Genomic DNA, 15,096 nt, shown 5'->3' on the forward strand with positions numbered 1-15,096 from the left:
TGTTCATCATTTTTACATTAAAAAGAGTCACATCACTAGAGCCTTGCTACTCAGTGTGAACCACAGCCAGCTGCATCAGCTTCTTCTGGCGTCCTGAATCTCAACCCTACCCTAGAGGACTCGGTCAGCATCTGCACTTAACAAGATCCCCCAGGTGATTGGTCTGTACATTAAAGTTTGAAAAGCACAGAGTTTGAACATTCACCAGTTAGGAGCAAAATCCATCCTGGTCTCACCACAAAACGTATGTAATGAAAGTCAGTCTTCACTAGGTCCAGAAGTTAAAGATAAAAATAAATACTCCCTCTATCTCCCTTTCTTTACTATTATTTTTATTCCCACACTCCCTTTTCCCTGCCTAGCTGCCTGTCTGCTCCCTTCCTTCTCTCCTTTTAAATGTCTAGTTCCCCTAAACAGGTGGTAAACACCTTTAGAATAGGAACCATTTGACCCATAAGTCTACAGTTTAGTAGCCTGATACCAAGAAGTCCGGCTAGTGATTCACAAACTAACTTCTAAGGAAACTATATTTAAAGAGTACAGTGGGGGCACCTGGGTGGCTCATTCGGTCCTGGCTCAGGTCATGATCCCAGGGTCCTGGGATCAAGCCCCAGTGTTGGGCTCCCTCCTCAGTGGGAAGTCTGCTTCTCCCTCCCCCTCTGCCTGCCGCTCCCCCCACCCCGGCTTGTGCTCTCTCGCTCTCTGTCAAATAAATAAATAAAATCTTTTAAAAAAAATTAAAAAACTAAAGCATATAGTGAAATAAAATCCAGTTCGATGACTCTGCTTTCAGAGTTAGCTTCAAATGAAAGAACGGAATTATTTTCGATTATCTTCCTTATAGTGAAATGTCAGCATTTCAACTGTGGAGTCGACAAACCTGGATTGAGATTATCAATCTGCAACTTGCTGGCTGTGTAAATTTGGGCAAGTCTTCTAAACTCTCCAAAATTCCACTTCTGTTTTTGGAGTGCTTCAGTTCATGGGCTTTGGAATAAGAAAGCCTAGCTTTGAATCATGCTTCTTCCTATACTTTGCTATATAGACTTGGGCAAGCTATTCAACCTCCTTGGTCCTCAGTAAAACCTAGAATCACTTCCGAGGTTCGCCACGGGAAAGTGCATGCCAAGTGCATGCCAACACCTTGGCACATCATCTGTATCCAATAATTAAGCCTATGTTCTTTTCTCAATTTTGAAATAATGATTATCATCTGCAACAGAGGTTGTTGTGATAGTTTAGATGAGATAACACAGGGTCTGAAGAGTGTCTGGCACAAAATAAGTGCTCAGTAAATATTGGCTACAATTGGCTCACAGGGTTACTGGGAGGATCCACTGGAATAAGACGATATGAAACTCATAGCCATTATCATTTCCTCCCAATAAGGGATAATTCCTACTCTGGGTATTCAAGAATTTTGACTAGTCCGTCTGTAACTTGCAAGTTGTTGTTGTTGTTGTTGTTGTTGTTGTTTCCCCAAGCCAGTCTACATTTTACTTAGTCCCTATACTTCTTACTTATTTATTCACTGGGACGCTTCAGAAGGCAGAAGTTGGACATTTCCACTAGGATCTGGCTGGGTAAAGCTCCTCTGTTTCTAAGATCCTGCTCCTGAAATGGTCACACCATCCAGTTCTTTCCAGGTGAGTGGCTGGATTTGGACTATTAAAAGGGAAGAGGCAAAGCAAGTGGAAAGAAATGTTCCAAAATCTTGAAGATAAACGGCAAGGACGACATCTGTCTAGGAAATGACTTCTTTAAAGACCGTGCAAAGGATAAAAGGAGGAACAGTGGAAAGAACAGCATCCAATTGCTATGGCAACTGGAATTTTGCAAACAAATACTTCAGCATAGCTTGTTTCTCAAACAAACTGACCTATTCTTTCCGTTATTTGGTCCCCTCCTGTTTCCTTATTCTCCCTTCATTATCGTACGCCCATTCCTATCATACCTTGGAATAAAAGGAAAAGTACTCCTTTTTGAGCCTTTTAATCCCCCCCCCCAAAAAAATTAAATCTGGCAACACGTTGTTTATACACCGAGACAGGAAGTGTCCCTATTATAAATCAGGAGCTCGGTCCCTTCACGTGTGTCATCATACTAAGGTCCTGGGAGGTTTGGTAAGCCAGGAACCTCCCCCAAATCCTGACAGTCAAAACAACAAAGGTCTACTAATGACTCGTGAGTCACCAGATTTCTCCAAGCTTCCCTTTCCCGGTGTGCATGAAGGAAATGCTGCTCTAAATTATAGGAAATGTGGGCAAGATCTGGGTCATTTGCATTCATATTCAACTGACCCAGTTTGGACTCAGACTCCCTTCCCAGCCTAAGCACTCACTGGTCTCCTGTGCTTTAGCCAAACTCGTCTACTTGTTCCTGGCACACACGCTTTTGTGCCTTGGCCCTTGCCATTCTCTCTGCCTGGAATGCCCTCTCCCCTTCTCCCCTTTTCCTCCTTCTATTTTATCAAACTCTCATCTGTCTTCTTATATGTCTAAAATCAAGCAACACCTCTTCCACAAAGCCTTCTCTGATTTCCCTAGCTGGTGCAGATCTTGCTTTTCCGGTTTGTGTTCTTTTCTAGTGTTTGTACTTGTTTGGTTGCATCTTTGGTCCACACCCCCACCCCTGGAAGAGATTAAGTCTGTTGAGAGCAGAGACCATATAGTCTCCTTAATTCCCCACAGCATACCAAGCTATACATGACCTTTTTACTTCTATGTATCCCTCCTCAATCAACGCTTGACTTCTTTTTTTTTTTTTTTTAAGATTTTATTTATGTGACAGAGAGACAGCCAGCGAGAGAGGGAACACAGCAGGGGGAGTGGAGAGGAAGAAGCAAGCTCCTAGTGGAGGAGCCTGATGTGGGGCTTGATCCCAGGACTCCGGGATCACGCCCTGAGCCAAAGGCAGACGCTTAACGACTCAGCCACCCAGGCGCCCCTAAAGCCACTTTAAATAGGGTGTTATAAGTAGGCTTTCTCGACCTCCGTACTTATTGTCATGTTGGCCTGGATAATTCTTTTGTGCAGGGGGCCGTCCTGTCCATACTAGAATGTTTAGTAGCATCCTTAGCCTATACCCGTTAGATGCCAGTAACATACAACCCCTCTAGTTGTGACAATCAAAAACGTCTCTAGACATAGACAAATCTCTGGGGGAGGTATGCAAAATGACCCCCAGTTGAGAACCATTGTAAACACCTCTTTGAGCTTGTGACATGAGTTGAGACCTGAAAGACAAGACAAAAATATGCCTTCAAAACTAGTGAAGTGTATTCCAGTTAGGAAAGTAGACCATTGCACGCGCGCGCACACACACACGCACACACACACACAAACAGTGGTTGAAGATAATGAGTGTGGGGGGAAAGCGATATATGATGTGATTGGAAAGGGAGGCAAGAGCCCAATCATACAGTTGCTTGAAGCCATATAAGGAAGCTTAGATTTCATTTTAAAGCAATAGAGGCCATTAAAAATTTTAAACTGGGTGGCTTAGTCGGTTAAGCGTCTGCCTTTGGCTCAGGTCATGATTTCAGGGTCCTGGGATTGATCGAGTCCGGCATCAGACTCCCCGCTGATCAGGCTTCTCCCTCTCCTTCCGCCTCCCTGCTTCTCCCTCTCCCTCTGCCTGCCACTCCCCCTGCTTTTGTGCTTGTTCTCTCTCTGACAAATAAATAAGTAAAATCTTTTTTAAAAAGAAAAAAGAAGAATTTTAAACAGATGTAACATGACCTACTTTATGTTCTTAAAGCTCACTCTGACTATAACATGGCAAGTGGATTGGACAAGAGTGGAGCAAGGAGACCAATGAACAGACTTTCGGAACAAGGCAGGTTCGAGATGATGAAGCTTTAGTCTGGGGTCGCAGCAGTCATAATGGAGATAAGTTAACAGATTCCTGATACTAAAGACGTCTAAGGCAAAGACTACCCCGTGAAGTTAAATGCTACCAGCTCGGAACAAGACAAGCTATGAAGTGGTAACAGAGGTTTCTTGCTCCACGTCTCCTAGCACTGCTTGGTCTATTGTCTCCTTTTTCTCTGCAGTTGAGCTTCTGTGCTTCCCCAAACTTTAGCCTGCACATGGCTTTGGTTTGCTATGGCCTGACCTCTACAGTCCCTTTTTGGTCAAGCACACACCATCCACCAATTACCTCAGTCTCTCAGCATCTCAATTCCAAATTCCTGGGAGAGGGAATCTGATTGGTCCGTTTTGCTTCAGTTTACCCCCTCTCCTAGGGAACATGGAAAGGACAAGTTCACTAAAAAATGGGATCTGAGTGAGAAGACAATGATTGAACATCTACTGAACGTGGCAGGGTTTTTTTTCTTCTTTTTAAACGGTGCTAATTTGGGGGGCGCCTGGCTGGGTCGGTCAGAAGAGCATGTGACTCTTGATCTCAGGGTTGTAAGTTTGACCCTCACATTGGGTGTAGAGATTACCTAAAAATAAAATATTTAAAAAAAATTTTTAAATGTATTTATTTTTGCGAGGGGGGAGGGGCAGAGGGAGAAGAAGACTCCCTGCTGAGCAGGGAGCCCTACGTGGGACTCGATCCCAGGACCCCAGGATCATGACCCGAGCCGAAAGCAGACGCCTAACTGACTGAACCACTCAGGCGCCCTAAAAATAAAATACTTTAATAAATAAATAAACTGTACTAATTTTTTACACATATTTCTTATTGTGGGGGTGGAATATACCTAACATAAAATCTGCCATTTTATCCATTTTTAGGTGTGAAAGTGAGTGGAATTAAGCACATTTATACTGTTGGGCAATCGTCACCATTGTCTGTTTCCAGACCTTTTTCATCTCTATACCCATTAAACAACAACTCCTCTTTCTCCCCTCCCCCTAGCACTTACTAATCTCTATTATATTTTCTGTCTCTATGAATTTGCCTACCTTACTTACCTCATATAAGTGGAATCATAGAGTATTTGTCCTTTTGTGACTGGCTTATTTCATTTAGTATAATGTCCTCAAGTTCATTCTTGTTGCAGCATGTATCAAAACTTCATTCTTTTTTAAGGCTGTATAATACTCCATTGTGTGTGTATACCACATTTTGCTTATCTGTTCCTCTGTTAATGGGTTGCTTCCGCTTTTTTGGCCATGGTGAATGATGCTTCTGTGAATGTGGATGGACAAACAGCTGTTGGAGTTCTTGCTTTCCATACTTTTGGGTATACACCGAAAACTGGAATTGCTGGGTCATATGATAATTCTAAATTTAACTTTTTGAAGAACTGCCAAACTGTTTTTCACAGTGGCTGCGCCATTTGTAATTTTTGCCACCAATGCACCAACACTTGTTTTCTTTTTATATAATAGCCACTCTAAGTATGAAATGGTATATCGTGATCCCCAGATGGTTAATTATGTCAAGTGTCTTTTCATGTGCTTCCTGGCTACTTGTATATCTTCTTTGGAGAAATGTCTATTCAAGACCTTTGCCCAATTTTAGGGGCGCCTGGGTGGCTCAGCGGTTAAGCGTCTGCCTTTGGCTCAGGGCGTGGTCCTGGTGTTAAGGGATCGAGCCCCACATCAGGCTCCTCTGCTAGGAGCCTGCTTCTTCCTCTCCCACTCCCAGTGCTTGTGTTCCCTCTCTCGCTGGCTGTCTCTATCCCTGTCAAATAAATAAATAAAATCTTAAAAAAAAAAGACCTTTGCCCAATTTTAAATTGTTTTTTGTTGTTACTGAGTTGTGGGAGTTCTTTACATATTCAGAATATATTTATCAGATATATGATTTGCAAATATCCCATTCTGTGGAAAAGATGGCAGGTTTTTTTCTTAAACCTTTTAAAAAGATTTTAGACCTAGTGTCTGCTTGGGCAACTGCTGTGAAATAAATTCACACAAACCAGCTCTAGTCTTGTTGCAGCTTGGTCCAGAAGTCGGGGTCACGGTGAGACTGCACAATGGCTTTAAACAAATTCAAATCTAGTCCAGAGAATTCCCCGAGAATCTGGTTGTGTTTCAGATTTACCCCCAAATATTTTCTTTTCTTCCTTTGAGGATCAGAGGATCTGGACACAGGAAGCCATGCACGAGAGCATCAAAGTAAGACTAGAAATGAAAGACTGTCTTATTCTTATCACAGGCTACACTGGATTATTCTGTCTTATTTCCTCAATTTGTCTACAAGTTTCTTGATGGTAGATTTAAAACCAGTACTCTATTCAACACCTAGCACATCAGCCTTTACATAGTAAATGCTCAATAAAATGTTGTTGATTAACTTACTGATTGATTAGCTTCCTATTGTAGCAGATTATTACAAAGTAGTCTAGATTTTCTCATAAAAAGAGTAACAGTTTGAATTCCTGAGTATTTGATATCAAATAAATTTAAAAACATTTGATTGACCACACTATGACAGGAAAGAGAAAATTATGAAATTTAAAATAATTTCTCAAGACATAGTTATGTTATATAGTTTATAAAAATTTCTTAACAGAATCCTAATATGGCCTCCCAAATTCCTAGTTCCTAGTACATTTGCTTTTAGGTAAGAGGGTAGGAAAACCAAGCTGTCATAGGTTTTTCACTAGTAAGGCACTTAGGAGTTTTTTAAAAGATCAGAGGGAGAAAAAAGTCTCAGAAATTTGTATATCTGAACAGCACAAATAATTTAAACTGAGAAAAAAAGGAGGCTAAAGTCATCTTAGAGAGACGAGTGGTTGGTAGGAAGGTAATTTCCAGAAGGATATTAAAGCTAATTAAGGGGCGCCTGGGTGGCACAGCGGTTAAGCGTCTGCCTTCGGCTCAGGGCGTGATCCCGGCGTTATGGGATCGAGCCCCACATCAGGCTCCTCCGCTACGAGTCTGCTTCTTCCTCTCCCACTCCCCCTGCTTGTGTTCCCTCTCTCGCTGGCTGTCTCTATCCTGTCGAATAAATAAATAAAATCTTAAAAAAAAAAGCTAATTAAAACCATATTTTAACTAGAAGTAAGTTTGAACAGAAAAAGGGGTAGAAGTTCTAAGTTCAACCTAGAACATGGGATCAGAAACTATAAAATAGCTTGCAGGAGCCACTAAGTGGAAGGAGTGGATGGCAAATGGGCAAAAAATTCTGACTCCTAATTCGTGAAGATCTTAATTGTATTTCTGAAGTATTATTTTGCCCGCTTTTTTTAAAAAATTGAGATATAATTGACATATATTAATTTCAGGTGTGCAGCATGATTCACTATTCCACATATAAATGAGATCATACAGTATTTGTCTTCTTCTAACTTACGTTACTTAGCATAATACTGTCAAGTATTCCTGAAGTATTAATTTGCCTGCTTGTTTAAAGATTGAGATATAATTGACATATATTAATTTCAGGTGTGCAACATGACTCGCTATTTGTATATATTGCAAAATGATCACCTCAATAAGTCTAGTTACCATCTTACAGTTTTTTTCTCCTGATGAGAGTGTTTAAGATCTACTCTCTTAGCAACTTTCTAATATGCAGTATGGTATTATTAACCACAGTCGCCATGCTGCACGTTACAACCCAGGACTTACTTTATAACTATGTTTGGTTTTATTTGTTTGTTTTGGATTCCGTATATACATGAGATCATACAGTATTTGTCTTTCTCTGTCTAACTTACTTTACTTAGCATAATCCTGTCAAGGTCCTTCTATGTTATCGCAAATGGCAAGATTTCCTTTTCTGTGGCTGAATAATATCCTATTGTGTGTGCACGCGAGCATACCTGAGCGTGTGCACACGTGCGTGCATGCATGTGTGTGTGTGTGCGCCACATTTTCTTTACCTATTAATACATTAACGGACACTTAGGTTGCTTCCATCTCTTGGCTGTTGTAAACAATTCTGCAATGAACATGGGGGTGCAGATATCTTTTTGAAGTAGTATTTTCATTTCTTTTGGATGAATACCCAGAGGTGGAATTGCTGCATCCACACATAGATCTATTTTTAATTTTTTGAGGAACTTCCATTCTGTTTTCCACGGTGGCTGTACCAATTTACATGCCCACCAAGAATGGGTTCCCTTTTCTCCGCATCCTAGCCAACGCTTGTTATTTCTTTTCTTTATGGTAATAGCCATTCTAACAGGTGTAAGGTGATATCTCATTGTGGTTTTGACTTGCAGTCCCAGGTGATTCGTGATGTTGAGCACCTTTTCACGTACCTGTTGGCCATCTCTATATCTTCTTTGGAAAAGTGTCCATTCCGATCCTCTGTTCATTTTGTAATTGGTTTTTTGTTTTGTTTTGTGGCTACTGAGTTTTATGAGCTCTTGATCTATTTTGGATATGCACCCTTTATCAGATATATGGTTTGCAAATATTTTCTTCCATTGCATAGATTCCCTTTTTGTTTTGTTGATGGTTCTCTCTGCTGTGCAAATGCTTTTTATCTTGATGAAGTCCCAATAGTTCATTTTTGCTGTTGTTGTCTTTGCTTTTGGTGTCAAATCCAGAAAATCATCACCAAGACTGATGTCAAAGGGTTTATCATCTACATTTTCTTCTAGGGATTTTATAGTTTCAGGTCTTACTTCCAAGTCTTTAATACATTTTGAGTTGATTTTTGTGTGTGGTGTAAGATAGTGGTCCAGTTTCATTCTTTTGTGTGTGGCCGTCCAGTTTCCCCAGCACCATTTATTGAAGAAACTGTCCTTTCCCCACTTAATATTCTTGGCTCCTCTGTCATAAATTGATTGACTGCATATGTATGGGTTTATTTCCATGCTCTCTATTCTGATCCATTGAGCTATGTGTTTTTATGCCAATATCTTAGTGTTTTGATTACTATAGTTTTGTAATATAGTTTGAAATCAGGAACTATGATGCCTCCAACTTTATCCTTCTTCCTCAAGATCGCTTTGGCTATTCATGGTCTATTGTAGTTCCATACAAATTTTAGGATTTTTTATTCTATTTCTATGAAAAATGCCATTGGTATTTTGATAGTGATTGCATTGAATCTGCTGATTGCTTTGGGTAATATGGACATTGTGGTTATATAAATTCTTCCTATCTGTGAGCAGGGATTATCTTTCCATTTATTTGTGGCTTTTTCATTTCTTTCATCAGTGTTTTATGGTTTTCAGTGGACAGGTCTTTCACTTTCTTGGTTAAACTTATTCCTAGGTATTTCATTCTCTTTGATACATTTGTTTTTGTTTTGTTTTGTTTTTTAATATTTATTTATTTCAGTGACAGAGAGCACGCAGGGGAGGGGGCAGAGGGAGAAGGAAAGAGAGAATCTCAAGCAGACTCCCCACTCAGTGCGGAGCCCAACATGGGGCTTGATCCTAGTACACTGAGATCAGATCTGAGCCAAAACCAAGAGTCAGAAGCTCAACCAACTGCACCACCCAGGAATCCCTCTTTTTGATACATTTGTAAATGGGATTGTTTTCTTAGTTTCTTTTCTGAGAGTTTGTTATTAGTGTACAGAAATGTAGGGGTGTCTGGGTGGCTCAGTTGGTTAAGTGTCTGCCTTCCTCTCAGGTCATGCTCTCAGGGTCCTGGCATCGAGCCCCACATTGGGCTCCCTGCTCAGCAGTGAGTCCACTTCTCCCTCTCCCTCTGCCTCCCCTCTCTGCTCATGCTCTCTCTCTCTCTCAAATAAATAAATGAAATCTTTAAAAAAAATAAAGACTTAAAAAAAATAAATGCAACTGATTTTCATACATTGATTTTGTATCTTACAACTTTACTGGATTCGGTTTTTAGTTCTGACAGGTTTTGTGTGTGTGAAGTCTTCAGGGTTTTCGATATATAATTTTCATATAATTTGACACAAAATGACTGATGAAAGTGGAAAATCCAGAGACTTGGGGTTTGTAAGTTTTGAGTATTTTTAAAATGCTCAGAAAGCCATTGAAGGAACAAACTGAAAAGTCCTTCATGAAAACCCAGTTTATGTTGGTGCAGCACAGAACAAAGGAGAGAGAGTCTGAATTAAAGAACAAACCGAAGGTTGTTGGAGTGGAGGGGGGTGGGAAGGATGGGGAGGCTGGGTGATGGACATTGGGGAGGGTGTGTGTTATGGTGAGCGCTGTGTATTGTGTAAGACTGATGAATCACAGACCCGTACCCCTGAAACAAATAATACATTATATGTTAATAATAATAATAAAATAAAGCACAAATTTGAGCAAATAAGACAGAGTAAACTCACCAGGTGCAAAGGTGCTAATCTTTATGTGAAAAATGTTGAAGACGATATTGATGATAAATGACTGGGAAGAGGATTCTCCCACTTGGGCACAATCACTCGTGTCAGGCTCATAAAGGAGGCTGGCTGCAGCAAAGGCTTTGGCTTCACTTGCTTTACGTCTCCCGAGGACGCTAACCAGGCCATCATGACAACGAACGGAAGAATTGTGATGGTCAAACCACTGAATAGGGCCATTGCACAAAGCAGGAGCCCCAGGCTCTCCTCACCGAGCACTAAATGGAGACAATGGAGAGTATGAGGACCGGAGGTGATGCTGTAATCCACTCTCATAGGCAGCAACAACATCATCAGGTAACTTCATGCTAATTCTTCTTCAGCCTCCACCTGGAAGTGCACAACTTCGCAAGCCTGTGGTCAGGGCCACACCTCATCTGTCTCAATATAGGTAGTGTGATCCCCTCAGACACAGCACCTAAACCACCACTGAGCACCTTCAGACCACTGAGAGACCCAGCTGTCCAGTCAGCCTATGAGATCACCAATATAACAACCCTTGGCTCTTCACATTCTAACTTCTGCCTCAAGACCATGTCTGACTCAAGGAGTCAAAAAAGTTGCAGGTGTTGCAGGTGTTCGCAGCCCTCTACATTTTAAAGTAGAAAGACCAGCATCCATCCAGAAGCCTAACCCTGTTCGTATGCAAGGTCATGACATGTTGAATGTGACTGTGTTGGCATCAGTGGTTACTCAGAAGATCCTGGGTGAAAAGCTGGTTCTCCTGGTTCAATCCAATCACCCAACTCTGGCTGGAGAAATCTCTGGCATACTGTTGGAGAGGGATGATGCTGAAATTCTTTTTTTTTTTTTTTTTTTGGGCGGGGGGGAGATTTTATTTATTTATTTTTACAAGAGACAGCGAGAAAGTGAGCATGAGCCAGGGGGAGGGGCACAGGAAGAAGCAGACTCCCTGCCAAGCAGGGAGCCCAACGCAGGGACTTGATCACAGGACTCTGGGATGACGACCCAAGCCGCAGGCAGATGCCCAATCGACTGAGCCTCCCAGGCATCCCTGATGCTGAAATTTTTTATATGCTCAAATATCCTGAGTGTCTCCATGCCGGAGTTGATGAAGCCATCTTTATTCTACAATCCAACCAAGCTCAAGATGCTGCCCTGAAATCTGCTAACAGCTCTCCCAGTATTCGACCTGCGTAAGATGAAATTCCTGCTTGCACAAATGAAAATTCCTAACAATGAAAAACAGAAATATTGGAGTAAATGATGAGAACGAAATATTTTATAAAGAAAACTAAACTGACACTTTGCCAAGAAATATCAAGACAATTATTGATTGCCTTTTTTTTCTCAATAAATTTCCTGTAGCAAGCAAGCAGAGGCAATAAAAATCAGTCTAACGACCTTCAACCTGTTTCTAAAATTAGAAGCTCCATAAATATTGTGGTTGATGACTATGGCATTTCTCCTATGGAAAGCATTTTTAAAGTAATGGCTGATCCAATATTCTCCTTTTCACTTCCCTCTTTCTGTGCATATGCAACTCTTGGATAACAATTCAAGCCAATGATCACATCTCATCTCCCTTTAACTCCCCTAATACCCGAACTGGTTCAGGAAAGGGCATATGTCCCAAGACAGGATATTCAGGGCTAATAAGACTAAGTTTTGGGACTCTTGTTCCAGCTATCAGGGAAATTTTTTCTACCAGATGGGTATATATACCTCCAGAACTTGTTAGCAGTCAGCTTGGCACCAAGAAAGGAGGGCCTGCCTGAGAAGGGAGTCATTACTAAGGAAGTAGACATCGTTTGAGTTCTGGGTCAAACTCCATCAGAAGTAAGAAACTGTTTCGAGTGGTATGTGAGTCAATAAATTTTTGTTTTGTTTTGTATTTTTGTTTGGAAAAAACAAAAATATGGATTTTTCTACAATTTACAACATGGAGTCCTATGTGATACAATTTTTAACCTATGAAATTACAGTAACCATGTTTTTTAATCTAAAAGCCTATATTGCAACTTGGTATAGAAAGATACAAATTTTTTAAAAGATTTTATTTATTTATTTGTGAGAGAGAGAGCACAAGCAGGGGAGTACAGAGGAGGGAGGAGAAGCAGGCTCCCCACTGAGCAGGGAGCCCAACGCAGGGCTCAATCCCAGGACCCCAGGATCATGACCTGAGCTGAAAGCAGATGCTTAACTGGCTGAACCACCCAGGCTCCCCTAGAAAGATACAATTTTAAACATTAACTCAGAATTCTTGGTACTTTTTTAACATGCCATCACTCCTTACTTTATTAGAAAACCATTAAAAATTTTTCCATATCATAAATAAAGATTTTAAAAATCTATTCAAAATTCTATTCAGAAACAATCTTGCCTTGGGGCACCTGGCTGGCTCAGTCCATGGAGTGTGCGACTCTTGATCTCAAGGTTGGGAGTTTGAGCCCCACATTGAGCGTAGAGCTTACTTAAAAAAAAACAACAACAGATATTTTAAGTGGTACATTAAATCATTTGCTAAGATTGATATAAAATGGGTTTCTGACTTGCTATATAGTATTGTCCTTCCTTTACATAAAAACTAGAAATAAAGGAGGAAAAAGGTTAAAAAAAAGTGAGATATAGATAAGTCTTAAATAATAATCATCACTAAACTGGGTGGTATAATGTAATAAGTGTCATATAAGGGCTATGTGCAAAGTGTTTTTGGAAGCACAAAGGGTTGAATAATGCTGGCAGAGCCAGAGAAGAAGTGACATTTGAGCCGTGTTTAAAAATGAGATGGAGGGGCGCCTGGGTGGCACAGCGGTTGAGCGTCTGCCTTCAGCTCAGGGCGTGATCCCTGCGTTATGGGATCGAGCCCCATGTCAGGCTCCTCCGCTGTGAGCCTGCTTCTTCCTCTCCCACTCCCCCTGCTTGTGTTCCCTCTCTCGCTGGCTGTCTCTATCTGTCAAATAAATAAATAAATAATCTTTAAAAAAAAATAAATAAAAATGAGATGGAATTTGTCAGGCAAAAAAGAAAAAAAACAGCCATACTATGCATAACTAAAGGCATGGCATTTTGAAAGTCGGTTACACGGTTAAACCTTCTCCTGTAGGTCCTAGAAGCAAACAGCAGAAAAATTACCTATTACTATTATTAGAGTCTAGGGTTGATAACTATAGCGGCAGTGTGGAAGATGGGTTGGAAGAGGGAGATTCTAAAATCCTGGAAACCTGTGATGATATTGTGGTCATCTAGGCAAGAGGCACAATGAATCTGTTGAGCTACAGAAGAGAACAAAGAGCTACGGAAGAAGTTGCCTATTGGCTGCAGCGTGAGCGATGGGGAGTGGTTGAAGATAACTCTCAAGTTTCTGGCTTCGCAACTGGGTAGATGGTACTGCCATTCTCCAAGCTAAAACACATAAGAGGAGCAAGTCTGTGGACAATAAAGAGCCTAAATCCATCTCTTTTGTTTTTCAGCTACATCTAGGGAAAAGAGTATTTCCCTGAAAGTATTAACTCTAGTTTAGAAAGTTGACTTTTATCTGTAATATAAAATTTAAATTTTGCTTCTTCTTTTTGAAATTTTTAAATTACTGCATGATATTCCATTGCATGGATGTTCCATAATTTATTTCACAAGTGCCTTATTTATACTGTTTAAAGATAATTTTAAGGGGTGCCTGGCTGGCTCAGTCAGTAGAGCATGCAACTCTTGATCTTGGGGCTGTGAGTTCGAGCACTACATTGAGTGCAGAGATTACTTAAAAAAATAAAATCTTAAGAAAAAAAGATAATTTTAAATTAAAAAAAAAGAGTATCTCTTGTGCATATTTTCTTCGATAGACATGTACCACTAATTTAGTTTTTAAAGATTTTCTTTTTTAAGTAATCTTTCCACCCATCGTGAGCTCGAACTTTTAACCCCAAGATCAAGAGTCGCATGCTCCACAGACTGAGACAGCCAGGTGCCTCTAAATTAGGTTTTAAAAAGTAAAAGAAAAAGCAACCATGTTGGAATTTTGAGTAAGAGTAACTGGAATCATGGTGCTGTCATTTATCAGTAAGAGGGAAGTTGGAAGGATGAACACTTTTATTCTGGACAGGCTTGGAGGTGCTGAATGAGGAACTAATGTCTTCAGTTTGGAACAGGTTAAGTTTTATATATTCAGGAAAATCAAAACGTAAGACTAGAATGCAGGAGAGACACAAAATGAAACATACAGATTTGGTGTCATCCACAAAGGGAGAGTTGAAATCATAGAAAGAAGAGAGTATAGAGGGAAAGAAGAGAAGGTAAAGGAAAAGAGTACACACACACACACACACACACACACACACACACACACAGAGAAGAGGGGGGAGAAAACATGAGGGTTGTTAGTTGAGTTCAAATCTAGTTCCATAAATTACCATGTATTCCAAAAATAGCTAGCTAAGAGTCTTTAGACAAATCAGTTAATGTTTTTTTTCTTTTCTTTACTTTTTGTTTGACCTGCTCGATGTGGTCTCCTCTCCACATTCAGCTGTAGAATATGTTCTGCCAGTCTTCGGGGTGTTCTCTGGGTTATTTACACTGATGTGGGTGCCAGCTAGTTGTATCCATGGGACAAGGGGAGCCCAGGATCCCCTCACTCCGCCACCTTCCCAGTTACTGTTTTTGAACCTCAGTTCTCTCTTTAGCAAAATGGGTATAGATAATACCACTTACCTGAAGTGTTGTAAAAAATAGAGGAATTAGAGGGGTGCCTGGATGGTGCAGTCGTTAAGCGTCTGCCTTCGGCTCAGGGCGTGATCCCCGCGTTCCAGGATCGAGCCCCACATCGGGCTCCTCCGCTGGGAGCCTGCTTCTTCCTCTCCCACTCCTCCTGCTTGTGTTCTCTCTCGCTGGCTGCCTGTCTCTGTCAAATAAATAAAT

The 15,096-nt window shown here is 40.8% G+C and overlaps 1 long non-coding RNA gene across 4 annotated transcripts in view; it reads right to left on the minus strand.

Annotated features, from left to right (window-relative positions):
- Positions 1-677: 677 nt before the first annotated feature.
- LOC148107996 (uncharacterized) overlaps positions 678-15,096 on the minus strand; it is a 54,221-nt gene continuing 39,802 nt past the window's right edge. The window contains exons 2-5 of one of the 4 annotated variants that reach the window (XR_015721366.1): positions 14,890-15,079; positions 10,171-10,442; positions 4,926-10,088; positions 678-3,235 (exon numbers count right to left, since the gene is read on the minus strand). This is a non-coding gene — a long non-coding RNA (uncharacterized LOC148107996). Of the gene's footprint in view, positions 10,089-10,170; positions 10,443-14,889; positions 15,080-15,096 lie in introns of all 4 variants that reach the window. The other 3 variants (XR_015721368.1, XR_015721367.1, XR_015721365.1) reach the window with 3 other exon arrangements.

Source organism: Ursus americanus, chromosome 23 (assembly GCF_024610735.1).
Source record: "Ursus americanus isolate L20-20 chromosome 23, mUrsAme1.1.p, whole genome shotgun sequence".
In the NCBI taxonomy this organism is placed as follows: domain Eukaryota; kingdom Metazoa; phylum Chordata; class Mammalia; order Carnivora; family Ursidae; genus Ursus; species Ursus americanus.